The sequence below is a fragment of the Epinephelus moara genome, chromosome 11, assembly GCF_006386435.1.
Source record: "Epinephelus moara isolate mb chromosome 11, YSFRI_EMoa_1.0, whole genome shotgun sequence".
NCBI classification, from domain to species: domain Eukaryota; kingdom Metazoa; phylum Chordata; class Actinopteri; order Perciformes; family Serranidae; genus Epinephelus; species Epinephelus moara.
In genome coordinates this window covers 37,793,460-37,812,250 of record NC_065516.1, presented here as the reverse complement: position 1 = coordinate 37,812,250, position 18,791 = coordinate 37,793,460, and the positions used below count along the sequence as shown (strand labels likewise).

General features: G+C 42.2%; 1 pseudogene; it reads left to right on the top strand.

Annotated features, from left to right (window-relative positions):
* Positions 1 to 7,713: 7,713 nt before the first annotated feature.
* LOC126397778 (interferon-inducible GTPase 5-like) lies at positions 7,714 to 18,132 on the top strand (annotated as a pseudogene).
* The last annotated feature ends 659 nt before the right edge of the window (positions 18,133 to 18,791 follow it).

Below are 18,791 nucleotides of genomic sequence, written 5' to 3'. Positions count from 1 at the left end.
AGTGGCCACATTCACCAGGAAATAAGAAAAGGCATATGTGAGTTAGCAGGCTAGCTAGGTAACGTTAGCTGTTGCTCCACGTGTGTGCATTAGCCAGCAAGTAGATTTACCTTTCACGTCGGGCCCGTTAGAAGTTTATTTGGTCATTACTCTTCATTCCCAGTTAGCAACAAGTTTGTAAATGAAGCTACGGTTGCCCGTGGTTCATGTGTGTGCCGAAAACTGTTTACTAACTGCCTATCATTTAGCTTTGAAGCTAACGCCAGGGCCACACTGCCTGCGAAGCGCAGCGCACCGAAATTCTCGCGCGCGCCGGAGAACCTCCATTCACATCAGACGCGCATTTCTCCACGCCGTCGACAAGCGATTCTGCTCCCAGCTGTTATTTTTCACTGCCTGGCTTGACACATTCGCTCGCGGCTCGCGGAGAAAATAGACCAGACGCCGAACTGATCGCTGCAAATCGAGAGCCTGCCGCGGAGCTTCCCGGCACGGCGCGGCCAGTGTAGATGACACAGTCGGTTAACATGGTCGCCGAAAGGAAACTGCCTTCACTTCTCGGCGCTTCGAGGCTATTCGCGGCGCTTCCGCGGGCGGTGTGGCCCTGGCGTAAAGCGCGAACAAACAAGCACACATAACTTACAACTTTTCCTGATCTTTTGGAGCGAACAACATTACATAGAATGATTTAAGCTTTCAGTGGGATAACCTGTGTTTCAAATAAGACTAACAAATGATAAAGTTTCATGAAATCATTTGTCACACGTTTTTCTACCTTGCAGAATTCTCTCCAGCGGCAGCTCGGTGAATCCGTGGATTTTCGAGTGTCTAGGTAGATCCCTCCACTGAAAATTAAGACTTGTCATATCCATCCGCCACAGAGTTAGAGAAAGTCGGTTTAATTCCAAGTATTTGATCAATAAAGAGCTTTGCATCCGCAAATTAAAACAAAAAAAGGTTGTCGGAAGCAATTTTACTCATGACATAACTTCCAGTGTTGTCCCAAAAGTAGAACTGTTTTTCACAGCGGAGGGATCAGAAAGTAAGCCCTCCTCCCCTCCCAAAAAGGTGTTTCGACTCAAGTTACAGTACCTTATGTTATGCAGTGCTCACACCTAATTAGAAAAAAAACATTTAAAATGAAAAAAATCAACAATAACAATTACGGTGGCTTATTGCATTCATTCAAAAAATTTAAAAATCCTGTTTTTATGAGATAATTATCTCAACATTTGAGATATGTTTTCTAAAACAATTTTTCCCCGTTTTTATGAGATAATAATCTCAACAGTTGAGATAATTCCTCTAAAAAAACAGGGAATTTTTTTTTTTTTTAAATGAATGCAATAAGCCACCGTAAAAAAAAAAATCAATAAAACTGAATATACATAAACAAACAAACAATCTACAACCAGTGGTGCAGCAGCCCCATTGGCACCATATCCAAACCAAAATTTACTTTGGATCAAAATTTAAACAAAGTTCATTTTATTTATTGTTGCTTTAGTAAAAGGTAGCTATGTTTCATACCCCTTCCCTGAAAATGATATTTTGTACACAACATCTGCATGTGAGGCATTCATGGAGGATCGTAAATTGATTCATTCAGATGTTTCAGGGTTAGATGTATAATGTAACTGCATCTTTGCAGTTCTGCTTAGGCTACAGACAGTGGGTCACCTACAGACTTAGTCAGTTGCTGTACCAATTCTTTCTAGGCATTTCATCACAAAAGGGGTCAAGGCTAGTTCCTTAGGCCTGCTTTCTTTAGAAGGGGTACTACATGTGAAGTCTTCCGCATTTCAGTTGCAAATGTTGCCAAAATAAATGCACTGTGATTATCTGGACTTGTAGCCTTCCTCTGATTCAGGCGTTTAAAAATGCTGACCTGTTCAACAGAAACAGAATTCTATCAGTCTAGGTGCAAGAGAATATTATAATCTGACTAATTCCTTCAAACCCAGAGAAAACATGTTCACTTGATTTGCAAAATCTGTTTCACTACCTACCACTACTTTCTGAGTAATAGTCAGTCATCCCCTTCATAGTTTTCCATAAATGTTTTATATTTTGCTTCTCAAAGCATTTTCTAATTGTAGCCTACTCTCCAAAACAGCCAAGGGGCCTGCCTTGCCTATATGTTGTTATTAATTTGCTTGATGTTGCTATTGGTGTAGGTAAAATGGTTTACATGAGCTTTTAGCTGAGGTTGTTCTGTTTAATTTGGTGCATACATACATGATTTGTGCTTGTTGTGAGTGTGTGATTTGAAATACCCCAAAACATCTGATCTGGATTCTGGATAGGATAAGATGATCAAATTCGTATCCCGTTTTTGTACGCTCACATAATCAGGTTTTTAAATACACAATTTTGAGATGTAATCTTATCCAGATAACCCTGATCCAGATTAAAAGTTTTGAAATGGTTAGCCCAGGCATTTTCTTGATAGCCTTTTATTGTCCCATGGGGAAATTTGTTTTCACAAATTGTCACAACAATATTTGGGTACACAAAAACACCACCAACAAACACCATGCACAAACACCACCAAACACTGAACAACATACACACACAATGCACAAACACCACCCGACATGAACAACCGACACATATATCACACTGGGCTGGGTCCATATGAGGTTATTGGGGGAGGTTGTTAAGTGCAGAGATGGCAGACGGGACAAAGCCCTTGTTGAAGCGCGCTCGTCTCCATGTCAGGGTCCTGTATCTGTGCCCAGACGGCAGCGGTGTGAAGTGTGGGTTGAGAGGGTGATCCGAGTCATTGGTTATTGTTTGTGCGAGATGTGTGACAGATCGGTGGTTGAGTTCTGTGAGGTTGGGATGGTTGATGATTTTGGATGCAGTAAACATATCCATTGTTCAAGACCTTCAAATCCCACACATGGATAAAAGGTATAGGCCTATATCACATCCTGATGCCACCAATAGCTGACAGGACAATTTCACCAGCCAGCCAGCCAGCCAGCCAGCCAGCCTTTCTCTGTCCCTCTGGTAGGGCATATTCTTTGATCTTTTTGGTCAAAATGGATGTCCTCTTTCTCAACTAGCTTGTCATTATAGACAAGATTGTGGCATGATCTGTCTGTTAACTAGGTTGGTCTGCCTCAATGTCTTTTTCCCAGCATTATTTAATTATTTACAGTACCAACTGATTCTGGTTATCAATATGTCCAAATGATAGCCTCTCAGAATTCCATACCGACAGTTCATCACTGGACTTCTAGATTACAGCCTGGCGGAAAGTCTGCTTTCAAATAATTTTGATTGTTGATAGACGTCCAGAATTGGGCCAGGCTGAACATCTTTTCTTTGTATTATTCATCAACTAATTCTGGTAGTCATATAGACGTCCAGATTGTGGCCTGTCAGAACGTCTATTTTCACATAGTTCTGGTTGTCTGTAGACGTCTAAAATTGGGCCAGGCTGGACGACTTCACTCAATGTCATTTATCAACTAATTCTGGCTTTCATATAGACGTCCAGATTATGGCCTGGACGGACGGACATGATATCAACTAGACTTGGACGTCCACAGACGTTGCTTGCTCAGTGGGTTTGTGCACCCTTCTTTAGGCATGCAGGTCGACGCCAAGTGTGTGATTTTACAGAAATGTGGTGGTGTGAGAAACATTCCCCCCATTTTTGTCTTTACACCAAGGCAGGTGACACAGACAGGTGAGGATTTCAAACTCAGTACACTCCTGATACGTATGAGTGTCCCCTCTTTCTGTCTGTGTCCCTGTACATCCCATCTCTTGCCCTTTCCTCTCTTTCTTCTTCACACCATGTTTTTTGCACCACTCTTTTGTTGTGCCCTTCTCATTTCTGAAAGGATACAAGCCCCCAAAAAGTGTTGCAAATGTAAATGTCCTATGATAAAAGTGCATTGAACAAGCTACCAATAGAGTCAAAATCCAAAAGTCTTTTGATTTTACTGTTTCTTTACATTTTGCAAATTAGTAATGTCATAATGGGTTTTATGGTCTAACAGGCTGTTTTTGTAGAGCACACTGAGTTTTATATGTTTGCTAGATTCCAAATCACTCAGATTTACCGTGTGTGGAGCGTGACTTTTCCAAAATCACATTTTTGGGCATTGATGACAACGTCACCACGTGGTTGATTTGAGTCACATTTCTTTACTCTGCCAAGTTTCATGTTCCTAGCTTATTCCAATTTATGGCAATTTTAGCAGCCATAGCTGACAAATGAACAAAAAATGTAGCTACAAATGGTAATCCCAGGTTCAAGCTCTTTCTCGTCCAACAGAGTGAAGCAGCTTAATTGCTAAAATCAAAGTCACAAACAGAAGCGAGCAGGTTTTGGGCTTCACAAAGCTGAGCAGAGTCACTTCAGCTAGTGTAATTTTGTCCAAAGAAGGAGTGGGAGCGATTACACACTTGTTCCATCATTGCGATGTATGCAGCCTTTCAATCATCATCACACACTCAAAGTTTCACTATTTGCCCCTTTTTATTGGCTGTGAAAACTTGGTGTGTACATTCAAGTCATAGTGCTGGACGTGTCCACTGAGTTTAATCATGTCTGCTGAAACACATCCAAAAGAGTCTATTGATATTACTGTTTTTTACATTATGCAAAGTAGCAATAACAACATCATGGTGTCCTTCATTGTCCAAGAGGCATTTTTGTAGAGGACACTGAGGTGTAGATGTGTGTCAAAAAGATTTTATGGCAAATCACATGTGTTTGGGAAGTACTGAGCTCACACAGTGAGACTTACACTGCATAAGTTGCGTGACAGCTTGTAGGTGAAGTATTTCTTTAACCAGCCATAAAAAGAAAACTTGTTTAAGTGCCCCAGAAATAGCTAAAACCTACATGTAAAAGACACATGTTCATTTGTGATTATAAAAGCCATCTGCTGGTTAACAGACCACCACCTGCACTTTACAGAGGTGGTTTGTAGTCGTACATGGACGTGATCTGTTATTAGCATTTCTTTTTCCATGAAGAAGATGCACCTGTTTTTATCTCATGGGCACAGCAGTACCGGCTGTACAGGTATGCAGTTGGACTTCAGTGCATCAGCAACAAAACATCAAACAACACAAACATGTTCTTTGATCAGTGAGTTAAATCAAGCTATGGGAGACTTAAGCTCAGAGAACATCACGTGATGATCAGAAACGGGTTGATGATCACAAGGTATTCTCTGTTATCATATGTAGCAACAAACACAAACTCTTTGTCTCATCGGGCATGTTGGACACATTCTGTTGTTGTAAGAAAACAATTTCTTTCACTTTGTCTGCATGAAGCCTGAGTGTGACATCGAAAGTCTGTCAGACAACAACACACCAGGCTCCCTTTGTTGAAAGTCAGCACTCATCTTCTAAGATCTAAAACAACCTTTGTGTCTGGCCTGGAGAGAGCTGCTGGTGTATCCTGACACAAGGAGGCTCAGGATGTTTTCTAATTCTATTGTCATCATCTGAAATAAACTTCTTTGTTCTGTTCGTGACACAGGTCTTGAAAAACAAGGCTTCAAGTCTCCTCAAGTCTTCCTGGTGTCCAGCCGTCATCTCCACCTCTATGATTTCCATCTGTTAGAGGAGACCCTCGAGAGAGAACTTCCTGCACACAAGAGGAACACTCTGCTGTTGGTCATGCCTAATATCAGTCATGGTATCATCAGCAAGAAGAAAGAGGCTTTACAGTCAAAAATAAAGTACCTTGCCTCTATATCTGCACTCATAGCAGCTGCACCAATTCCTGGTGTCTCTGTTGCCACTGATGTAACCATGTTGGTTGCTACCATCAATGAGTACAAAGTTACATTTGGTCTTGATAGCAAGTCACTGCAGAGTCTTGCTCGTAGTGCACGCGTGCCTGTGGATGATCTTAGATCAGTGATGACATCACAACTGGGTTTACACGAAATAAACAAAGAGCTTATCATTAAGATGTTGTGCTTGTCTGTAAGTGATGCTGCATTAATGGCAGCAGAGGAAGGGTTCAGATTTGTTCCATTATTTGGAATCCCAGCAGCAGCATCCCTCTCATGCCCACAGACTGCTCGAGGCGGTGTAGCAGGATCGCGTGGTCAACTGTATCGAAGGCGGTTGACAGATCTAAAAGCATCAGGATGACAGAGTTACCTGAGTCGGCAGCTAAAATCAAGTCATTAAAGACTCTCAGCAGGGCAGTTTCGGTGTTGTGTCTAGGTTTGAAGCCAGACTGGAACTTTTCATGAATGTTGTGCTGGGCTAAAAAAGACTGCAATTGGTTATATACTGCTCTCTCTACAACCTTGGATAAATAGGGGAGCTGAGATATGGGCCTAAAGTTTGAGAGGATGGAGGGACCCAGATTTTTCTGTTTGATTAAAGGTTTCACCACAGCATGCTTAAAGGCAACAGGGACACAGCCTGAACTGAGACTGGTGTTGATCAGCAGTAAGACGGTATCTCCAACTGAGTCAAATACTTCCCTGAGAAGATGGGGGGGTATACTGTCTGAGGGGCATTTTGTAGGCCGCAGATGATTGACTACATCTGAGAGTTGGGAGAGGGACAGAGGCTCAAAGTGGTCAAGCATAGCAGGGCAGAGGGTAGAGGAGTCTGAGATGGGCCCGACACAAGTGAGGGTGGGTCTGAGGGCAGAAGGTTTTTTAGAAAGAAAGAAGTCATTACAGAGGGAAGGCGATGGTACAAGGGGGGAGACATCACAAGGATTAATGAGAGAGTTAAGAACATTAAACAAAACTTGGGGCTTATGGCTGTTATTAGAGACTATGGCAGAGAAGTAGGCAGTTTTGGCAATTTTGACAGCTCTCTGGTAGTCAGACAGGCAGCCATGGAGAATTAGTCGGGAAACAAGGAGCTTATCTTTCTTGCATTTTCTCTCAGCGCGTCTACATGCGCGTCTGAGGGCGCGTGTCGATTCATTTAACCATGGCTGACTAGATGGTTTAGTGCGCTTTAACCTGAGAGGAGCAACAGTGTCCAGGATCTCAGTGCATGTGGAGTTGAAAAGAGACAATATGTCATCAGCGCTAAAAGAACATTTTTCATCTAGTGTACATAGCGGGGAGTCAGTAAAAGCAGCAGAAAACTGTGTTGCAGTCATGGGGGTTATAGCGCGCCGGATGCGCGCAGGGGCGGTAGGTTTATCCGCCGAGCCCGGCAGAGATAAGGTGAACAGCACGGGTAGGTGGTCGGATATACATGCTGTTGCGCATATTTCAGTGACAGAGACAGACAAACCATAGGACAGGACAAGGTCTAAAGTATGCCCCTTTTCATGTGTGGGGTCAGTTATGCACTGGGTAAAATCAAAAGAATTAATCAGGTTTAAAAATTCCCTGGCCAGAGGACGGGATTCACAACATACGTGGATGTTAAAGTCACCAGAAATTAAAATGTGGTCGTATTTCACTACGATCCCAGACAGGAAGTCCGCAAAGTCATTTATAAAGTCTTTGCTGTATTTTGGTGGACGATATAGAGTGACACAAAGGACGGGAGGTGACATATTGGTGACAAATTCAAAAAGCTGCAATTCAAAGCTGCAATAGCTTGGTACAGGCTGGGACAGACGGCACTGGAGATTCGATTTGAATACAGAGGCTATGCCGCCGCCACTGCCCGAGGAGCGGGGTGAGCTAAAGAAAGAGCAGCCTGGAGGAAGGAGTTCCGAAAACGGGGTACCGTCACCAGCAGGGATCCAAGTTTCCGTCACGAACATAACATCCGGTTTGCGGGAGCTGAAGAAGTCATTCAACAGGAAAGTTTTATTAACTACTGACCTAGCATTAAGCAGGGCCATGCTGAGGTTTCGCTCCGGACTAGCTGATGTTGCAGCGCGTCTCAGCGGGCGGAGATTGCCGTGCTGAGCGCCGCGGTCCCGACGCCGGCGCGAGGCCGACAACAGAGCGGGGGCAGAGGGTCCAGCTACCAGTGAGAGCAGAGGCGACAGCTCCGGAAAGACGGGGAAGACCCATCGCCAGATCGAGAGCCGGGCAGGAGGAGCAGATCCCAAGCGCAGGCCAATCGGGGGAGAGGAAGAGGCCGACAGGTAAGCCTTGAGTCTGATGAGCACACCGCCACGTTTTCCCCATCTTCTGAGGCGCTTTTTCCGGGAAAGGAGGCAAGAGAGCCGCTGGTGGTACTGCCTGGAAGCGCTCCCTTCGGGATAAAACACAGGGCAGTCGGCGTAGGTGATCGGGGATATCCGCCAGCACAGGGGAAATTGTTTGCTGGTCAGACATTGAGCAATCTGACGGCAATAGAGTCTCAAACGAGGCTCTGATTTTGAAGAGAGCTAGGCGATCATATACCAGCAGAGCAGACGCATGTCGGCAGGCATAAAACAGCAGAAACAGGACAGCAGCAAACAATATAGTGAGACAACAGGAGGAGCGAGGTGGACGGCTTGCCATCACGGGCGCCATCTTTCAGAACAGACGCTCTGTCTCTCATTCAGCTGGCTCCAGCATTCCCTCTCGACCAGGCACAGTACAATGGCATTTTGGCAAGGGACATGTATAGTGGTTTGCCCATGGAGGCTAACAACGATTATGTGTTGTTGAAAGCAGCCCTGACATGATATTTTGTGCAGTGTGATAGTGATGATTGGAGCAAGGCTAGCTCTATGGCCTGGCGGCAGCGACGGCCTTCTGAGACAGCTGACTGACTGCTGGCCCAATTTATTCTGCAGTGTGGATGACAGGCAGCTCTTAAATTTAGAAAATTGTTGTAATTAAATGTATTCTCCTATCTTTGTATTATTTATTATGATCAGATTATCTTATTATCTTATTGTATTTTAATGCATGATTAGATGAGGGTAAGCTTTTATATTCTGCAAATCAGACTTCTGCAGTGATTTTCTTTATTTTTCAGGGAGCACTATTGATAATTCATTTGATTATGAACCAATAGAAGAAATTAAAGAGGAGCTGCTAACCAATGGACCTGCCTCAGCAGCTGCAAAGATCCAGGAGTATTTGGATCAGCAAAATAATATTCCACTAAATATTGGCATCACAGGAGAGTCTGGCTCTGGTAAATCCACCTTTGTCAATGCCTTCAGAGGCATAGACAACAGGGATGAGAGAGCTGCCCCTACTGGTCCTGTAGAAACCACCTCAGAGGCTACACCATACCCCCATCCCAACTATCCCAATGTCACACTGTGGGATCTTCCTGGTATTGGCACTCCCAACTTTTCAGCTAGCAACTACCTGGAGCGTGTTGAATTTTAAAAGTTTGACTTCTTCATCATCATCTCAGCTGATCGCTTCAGAGAAAATGATGTGAAGCTCGCTCAGGAGATTCGGAGGTTGAAGAAAACGTTCTACTTTCTTCGCTCAAAGATGGACCATGACATACATGATGAGAAAAGATGCCAGAGGTCAAAGTTCAACGCAGAATGGACTCTTAAACAAATTAGGGACAACTGCATTCAAAGTAAGTATAAGGTTAGAGGGGTAGCCTGAGTAAAGAGGAGGAGCTAACAATGTTAACAGGTCATAAATGAATCATATGAATACTGGCAGAGCCCTCTAATGAGAATCAGTTGGCTTGAATACTCTCTGGAGAGGGAAGTGTTTCCTGACACAAGGAGGCTCAACAGGCTTTTTCTAATTAATTAATTAATCTAATTTTCTAATTACAGCTTGTGAGTGTGTGTGTGTGTGTCTGTGTCTGTGTCATTCTGGCGAATCGTGGTCGTATCGATACCTATAACATACATACATATAACGTGTATTTCTCAGTATCCGCCTGTGGACAGATTTGTCAATGCAATAGTGTTGGATTCCAGTTTCATTAAATGTGTCTTAGCAATCGAGGAAAACTGTAATAGTTATAAAAACTGCATTACTTTTTATGTGTCAGTACCTGCATACAATAGACAATATGACATCCATCATTTTTTATAATTCAGTTTCCTTTACTGCAGACAATTCTACATCTTTTGGTCAAGTATCAAATGCTTGCATTTTTGTGTGATGCAGCAAAAGCTTTGTTAGCAATCTGAGATTGCTGGTAGTGCTCAACAAAAAAATCCATCAGACATTGCATTTGCTTCCAAATGTGTAAAAATGATACACACAAATAAAATGAAAAGAGTAAAAGATACAAAAAAAAATAACAGTTTCAGGCAGTCAGTTCTAATTTTTGCAGTTTCCACTATGTTTTTCCTGTATGCACATTAAAAAGAAACAATTGAAAAAGTCCCATTTTTCCTGTAAACGACCATGTAATCAGAAAACTTCAATGCCGGATTATGTCTCCAATTGAGACTGGAATCAACTGTGGTTGCTAGTAGTAACATGGTCTATTTTACACAACTTAAATTAGCTATTTATCAGTGTTTCAATTCAGAAATGAGTATCAGCTGTTTCAATACAGCTTTTGAGCTGCTGAAAGTGCTGCAGGCAGCACCCCCTGCTGGCTACTATCTGCAGGTGACTGTCACCTCAGCATGGTTCTCTGCCTTTACACATGTATTGAATTCATTAATAGTTTTTTGGTTGTTAGCGTAAATTAAATCTGAACACACACACACACACACACACACACACACACACACACACACACACACACACACACACACACTTTTCACCTTAAATGTGTTCCTATAAGAGAGGGTGTGCTTTTGTCTTTTATTTTGTATATCTTGCACTGAATTACTTACATTAGTTCTGCTATTACAATCTGTTTGCAAGATCATCCAATGTTTTTATTTATACATTTTTTTGCTGTTAGTTGTTTTCTTTAAAATCTATCCTAATAGTACATACTAGAAAACTAATGAGGACTGAATGAGCAACTGATAATTAGTTAAAGGTCAGTTCATGAGTAATTCCCAATCAAATGTTTTAAAGTAACTCATCAGTATTACTAGTTAACCGCAATTTCCTTATATTAAGCTAAAAAAAAGTAAGTTATTGTACTTGGCCCTTAACACCACAGAAACTCTTTCTGCAGATACACTTTCTCAGGCTGGCATTTCCCTGTCCTCCAACACTACCATAAGGAACCTTGGAGTAATCTTCAGTCAAGATTTGTCCTTTAACTCCTATATAAAACAAACTTCAAGGACTGCATTCTTTCACCTCGAAGTATTATAAAAATTCAGGCATATCCAGGCTCAAACAGATGCAGAAAAACGATCCCATACATTTGTCATGTCTAGGCTGGATTGTTGCAATTACTTAACATAGGTTTCTCCAGAACAATGCTGCAGCATGTTACTTAACATAGGTTTCTCCAGAACAATGCTGCAGCATGTGTTCTGATGGAAACAGAGAAAAATTATCTTTTTTTTCTGTTTTAGCTTCTCTGCACTGACTCCCTGTAAAATCCTGAATTGAATTTAAATTCCCTCTCCTTACTTACAAAGCTCTAACTGGTCAGGTTCCGTCACATCTTAGAGAGCTAATAGTGCCCTGTTATCCTACCAGAACACTGTGCTCCGAGGATGCAGGGTTACTTGTGGTTCCTAAAGTTCTTAAAAGTAGAATGGGAGCCACTGAGAAGGGTGTGGTATGGACCCAAATGCAGTACACAGGCGCTCAGGAACAGTTGGTAATGACCTTTATTTTCACCACAGCAAACAAGGTACGGAGCAGACTGAATAAACACAGAATAAAGTTCGTTCTTCGGGCTGAAAGCCCTCACACAGTCTCTGGGGCTCAGACGAGGGGAAGAGACGCGGCCGGAGTCGGCCGTGGAACCGAGGGGAAGCTCCTTAGCCCCCGGCTCCAAACAGTTCAGTTCTCTTTTGGTGTGAGGGGAAGAGAAGTAGCTTACTTCAGCCGATGACGACGAGGAGGAAGCTCCGTGGCCCGAAGAGCCGGCTGCACGTGTGGAGGTGCCGACGGGGAGAGAGCAGAGGAGCGATCGGAGGCAGGCGGGGGGGTCGTAGCCAGATGAGCAGTCCGCGAAGGCAGAGGCACCGATGGGGAGCAGGCAGGAGGATAAACGGGGCCAGGCGGAGGAGTCGTTACCAGCCGAGCAGTCAGACACCAGAAACACTGAGGCAGAGCACGAGGTCAGGGACAGAAGGCAGGTGAGTTTACCGGGAGGCAGACGAGGAGAGCAGGTCGGGAACAGGCAGAGTCGGCAACAGGAGATCAGACAGGAGATGAACGCTGGAAAGTCTCGCATGACGCTGAAGAACAATCTGGCAACGAGTGAGAGTGCTGGAGAGGCTTATATGCAGGGCTGATTATGATGAGCTGCAGCTGTGTAGGCAGGTGAGCAGAGTTGGGCTGATAAGGTGGGCGTGGCTGGCAGGTAGAGTGGAGCAGAGGGAGGGAGAGTGGAAAATCACTGCAGCAGAGTGACAGGAGGGGAATGAGAGACAGGGACTGTGACAGCCACAGCCTTCACGTTTCAGGCTCCTCTTCTGTGGAATCATCTTTCGGTCTTGGTTGGAAAGACAAACACTGTCTCCAGCAGACTTAAACCTTTCCTCTTTTATGAAGCTCATAGTTAGGGCTGGCTCTGGCTCACCTTGGACCAGCCCCTAGTTAGGCTGATATAGGCCTAGTCTGCCGGGGGACTTCCTTTGATACACTGAGCTTGTCTCTCCTTTTTGTTGTAATATCATAAATCTGTGAATGATGATAAAGTGTCATAGGTTTGTTTGTTGGTTGTGTGACAGAAGTTTTTTTTATACCTGCTTTACAACATATTATACAATATATTGTATGAGTCAACCACTTAAAGGGATAGTGCAACCAACATGAAAATTCACCCATTATCTACTCACCCTCATGCCAAGGATCAGGTGAAGTTTTAGAGTCCTCACAACACTTGCGGAGATCCAAGGGAAGAGGAGGTAGCAACAAAACTCCACCTAATGGAGGCTTATGGCGCCCCAGATTCAAACGTCCAAAAACACATAATTGAAACCACAAAATATCTCCATACTGCTCGTCCGTAGTGATCTAAGCGTCCTGAAGCCCCGACATAAAAAGTTGTTTGAAAAAACATCATTTGAACTCTGTTTTTAGCCTCATTGTAGCCTGCAGCTCTAACTACCTCTCTGGGCACCACGTTCACGCAAGTAACGTAAGTATGGAACACGAGAGAGGGAGAAAGAGACTTTCTAGGGCTGATGTTAGCAAATGCTATTCAGGTTGCTACATTTTTATCTATACCCAGTTTGTGTCGCTCAATACAATGCAAAACATGAAATGAAATAATGATTACAGTAGTTAAAACAGCTCAACTTTAAATATTTTAGCTGTAAAATGTAAAATACAATTAAAGTATTGTGACACCGGTGCCAGGGGTTGATGAGTTTCCGTGCACCAATTGTTGTGGGCTGGGCCAAGTCAAAGTCCACGGGCTGTTTTTTAATCCCAGTCCGTCCCTGCTGATAAGTAGCCTACCTGAGACATGTTGGATTTGAAGATTTGACTTCATCATCATCATCATCATCTCAGCCGATTGCTTAAGAGAAAATGATGAGAAGTCCGTTCAGGAGATTTAGAGGGTGTGGAAAAAAAATCTACTTTGTTCGCTCAAAGATTGACCATAACTTACGTGACGAGGAACACGTCAGAGATCAGGGTTCAACGCAGAAAGGACTCCTAAACAAATCAGGGAAAACTACATTCAAGGTAAGTCAAGGTCAGAGGGTAGTAGACACTGCCTTATTTTAAGGACACAAGAGCCTAAAAAACTTTTCATATTGGCAGCCCAAGTTGAGAGGAAGAGCTACAAATGCTAACAGTTAAGAAAACTAGTCATATGAACACTGGCAGAGCCCCCCAGTGAGAGTCTGTTGGCTTGAATGCTCATCTACTCAGATCTGACATATACAGTAAACACTTGCCAGAATACTCAAAATTACTTATGTGGTCATTCCTGCTGCAGTAGGTGCCACAGCTATATTTTGTCATGATGACACACACATACACACACATTTATAGGGTGAAAACAATACTAGCCATCACAACATTGTTGCAGCTAGGACTGAGACACTGAATGTGTTTAATGATTTAGGTTGGTCTTCTCTGAGGTGTCATATTGATTGATGCATGTGGGTGTGAACTGTGTAGCAATATATGTTATAATATTCCATTGCATCATTTACTGTGAGCTGGGATTAGCTTCATGATCATAACTGGATTAATACCCTAATGCTTAACATCTAATTTGATCCCAATCGGTCTGATGGTGGCACTATAGTTGACAGCTGAATAAATGAAAATGTTGACAGGCCACGCCGCACACACCAAGAGTATGATAGATAAGAAATGTGACAAAAATCTATATCTCAATGTGCTCTATAAAAAAGCCTCTTGGAAAATTGATGCATTTTTTGCTTGTGAAAAACAAAAAATGAATAAGTTCACATAAGTTAGACTCTTTATAAGGATAGACTGATTTACGCTAATTACCCAAAAATACAACTACAACTCATTCACCTGCAGATAGTAGCCAGCAGGGGGTGCTGCCTGCAGCTCTCTATGTTTCATGTAAATATGTGTGTTTCTTGGAAGTCAGCTGCTTTACAGCTGACCAATCAGTTTTCTCTCACTCATAGTGGGACATTTTCATTGGTCACTGTTGTCATCACCATCACTGCTTGAACTCTGATAAACTCAAGCGGTTTTTTTTTTTCGACTGGATGTCGACTTTTCTTGCAGCTGAACAACTCATAGTAACTCAGAGGCTGGTGTGCTCTTGTCTCATCTGTTTCAACATTAAGACTCCAGGTGAGTAGCTTCTAATATTCAGCAAAAGCCTTCTTTGTATCCTGATGAAAAATACGAGGAAGCTGCTTATTGCTGTATAAAACTGGCATAGTGTGAGTAAACAGTCACTAAAATTGTGCTAATGTAAATAGATTTTACCTTCATCTGTCAAAAAGATCTGCTGTGTGCCAGGTTATACTGCATCATAATATGATATTTTCAAGGACGTGGGGATTTCTAAAGATGCAGTGTGCATGTCAGATCATTGTGTTTAAGATTGTATGTGCATGACGTTAGGTCATCGTAGGACTACATTTTTTACTATTTCCCAAAAGACAATACTGGCTTTTTACTTCTCTTGTACTCCAGTTATCAAGGATTACCATGGAGAGTGGACAATGGACTGAAGACATTAAAAAAGCACTAGAAAATAATGATCGGGCCTTAGCCTTGGAGGATACAGGAGTATTTGGATCAGCAGAACAATATTTCACTAAATGTTGCCATAACTGGAGAGACTAATTCTGGTAAATCCACCTTCGTTAATGCCTTCAGAGGCATAAATAACGGAGATGAGAGAGCTGCTCCTACTGGTCCTGTAGAAACCACCTCAGAGGCTACACCATACCTCCATCTCAACTATCCCAATGTCACACTATGGGATCTTCCTGCTATTGGCACCCCCAACTTTCCAGCTGACAACTACCTGAAGCTTGTTGGATTTAAAAGGTTTGACTTCTTCATCATCATCTCAGCCACTCGCTTCAGAGAAAATGATGTGAAGCTCGCTCAGGAGATTCAGAGGATGAAGAAAAAGTTCTACTTTGTTCGCTCAAAGATTGACACTGACATACATGATGAGGAAAGACGTCAGAGGTCAGAGTTCAATGCAGAAAGGTGTCTTGAACAAATCAAGAAAAACTGCATTCAGGGTAAGTGACTGATGTGAACACATATCGTAATGATGAGATTAATTACAAAATGTGCATAATTAAAAACAGGTCTCCCCTCCAAAATACACAAGTCTGACAACTTTAATAGTAATAGGTTTGTAGCAATTTTCTAAATCATAAAGTAAAATCACATAACAGTTCTGCTAACATATTTTCAATATCCAACAAATTGTAGACATACATTAAAACTTTAAACCAAATCACGGACTGTCATTAATACCACACTGCTGCCTCTTTTGGCAAACAAAGCTGTCATACTGGTGACCATGGAGTAACTAACACTTCCTGTATGGGCCCCTGACTTTAATAGAGTTGGTGGAGAAGGTTAACAGTTTCAATGTGATGTCCACTATATCAAAACACAGGGTGCCTGGAAAATGTATACAAAATAATAATTCAATAATGTGTCCCTAGAGCTGCACCTTATTTTACACATTTTAAAAGTTCTAATTGCTTTGTATATCTTATCATCATATCATGTATTCCTGTTGTCACACAGGTCTTCAAAGACAAGGTGTTGAGTCTCCTCAAGTCTTCCTGGTGTCCAGCTTTCATCTCCACCTGTATGACTTCCCTCTCTTAGGGGACACCTTTGAGAGAGAACTTCCTGCACACAAGAAGCATGCTCTGCTGCTGGCCATGTCCAACATCAGCCTGGAGGTCATTGACAAGAAGAAAAAGGCTTTTCACGCCCAAATAAAATACTATGCTATGCTTAGTGCAGGCATAGCAGCTGTACCAGTTCCTCGGCTTTCTGTTGCAGTTGATGTGGGTGTGTTGGTTTCTGTTGTTATAAAATATGTAAATGGCTTTGGGTTTGATAAACCGTCACTGCGGAGACTCCCTGATAGAAGAGGTATGCCATTTAGGTATCTGATTAACATCATAGTTTCACCACTGGCTGCAGTTAAAATAACCCGAGATCTTGTGTTGAAGGTGCTTCTTAGATGTGCAGGCACAGCTGCATTAATGGCAGCAGAGGAAGGGTCCAGATTTACTCCAGTAATTAGAACCACAGCAGCAATGAGTCTCTCTTTTATCTTCACCTACAGAGCTCTCAATACTTTCCTCAACAGACTTGCTGAGGATGCACAGAGGGTGTTTAAAAGGGTCCTGGGTTTGGACATAGTGTGATTTTGTAAAGTGAATGGCAGTGGCATTTAATGGCACATTAAAAACCGCAGAGAAAGAGCTTTTGGATTATTTTTTGAGTAGACTGCGTTGTAGTATTTTATAACGACTGTATACAAATCATGGTCTTGTGTTGTAACTGCACATTTTTGCTGCTTTTGAAACAATTGATTGTGACATTCTTTCAAACAGACTGAGGCACTGGGTGGGCGAAACTGGTGCTGCTTTAGACTGGTCCTCATCGTATTTGACAAAAAGGAAGTTTTTTGTCTCTGTTAACAACTTCATGTCATCCCTTTTCCACCTCAAGTACGGTGTGCCTCATGGGTCAATCCTTGGAACAAATTTGTTAATACTATAGTACATGTCTCTTTAAGAGATCTCATCCACAGACATGGTGTCTCTTTTCACTGTTATGTGGATGACAAACACTTGTACCTCCCTGTTGAACCCACTGACCTCAACATGTTGAGTTCTGGGAAGAAGTACAACACAATGTCCTTCAAAGAAAATCACACTGCTATTGATTTTAATGTTCATAATCATTATTCTTATTAATCACTACTGCTAAAAAAATGTAGTACTAATGTTGATAGTGTTCATGATACATCCCAACATGTGTTAGAAATATCACAGGGATGACGCCAGCATCAGTACAGTCTTTATTCTTGTTGTGCAAGCAACCCCATTATTAAATATTTTATTTATCAATCAATCTATTGGTCTTTTTTCTTTGATGTTATGCCTTCGCACAAGGCTGGAGGCATTATGTTTTCAGGTTGTCGTCCATCCCATTCTGGTGTACACAGTATCTCCAGAACACCTTGAGGGAATTTCTCAAGGTCAGGCCAAGATCGGGCTTATGGTCGCCTGTCAGCTCCGTTATAGTGCTGGTCCTCGTTGTCTTGATGTAGATCAAATTTCAACATACTCGTAAAACTTTTTATTCCTTTATATCCTGTGTCCAGCCACATCTTTACATCCTGTGGTTTTAAGTTTCGTTAAGGACACAGCTTTTAAATTGTATTACTGTACTTTTCAGTCTTTTTTACACTAATGCATTTATCTAACTGACTTTTTTAACCTGATCATTTTGTCTTGTGGTATGATTGTTTCTGTTAAATAAATATCTTTTCAATGATAAATGTGTGTTTTTGTCTCTGTGTCTGTACTCACATTTTTAATAAACATTTGTGCAGATGCTTTGCTACAGTGCAGTGCTCTTCTTGCTTTCTCTCTGCTTTGCTCTTATTTTTCCTATTTTTCCTTCTTGTCACAAACTCGTACACATTTAAGGAGGTTTCCTAATACAGCTAAATCATCGGGAGGATAACTTTTGACATCTCAGGGTTGCAACTCTCTGCTATTTCTTCAGAGGAAACTACGGATATTGACATACACAGAGCCATGGCAGAGGACAGCTCAGACCAGCCGGAGCTGCAGCATGAACAATCTCTGTGTGACAAGAGTGTGTTGAATCCTGTAAAATCCACAACAGGCTCATCATGCCAAAACTGTTGGAAACATCTACAGGAAATTGCTGTGCTACTGACAAGGATTTTTACATTGGCAGCTGAGAAAGGACTTCATGAGACACTTCCCATAGCAACTAGTGGTAAGACAGCTAAGTTTGCTACCACTAATCAAAGTAGTGTTAAACATAATACTAATCAAAATATCCTTAAACCTGGATGATACAGTGTCTTTCCTGACACTTGTTAAAGTGGGACCCAAACAGACTGATCCCACTACTGCCTGGCATACACTTGCTGCTTAGCCAAAATGGAACAAAAAACAAAACAAAATCTGACATCACAGGAAGAAATACAGCATCACCGGGCATATGGCTCAAAAACAAATATCAACCACTGTCTGAACTAAGGGCGAATGAGTCGGAAAGCAATTTTATAAATAGGAAGCAGGGAATAAAAAACGTGAAACCATGCAGCTATCCAAGTCCCATGGTCAGTGATATAACTGAACTTTTCTCCTAGGTACT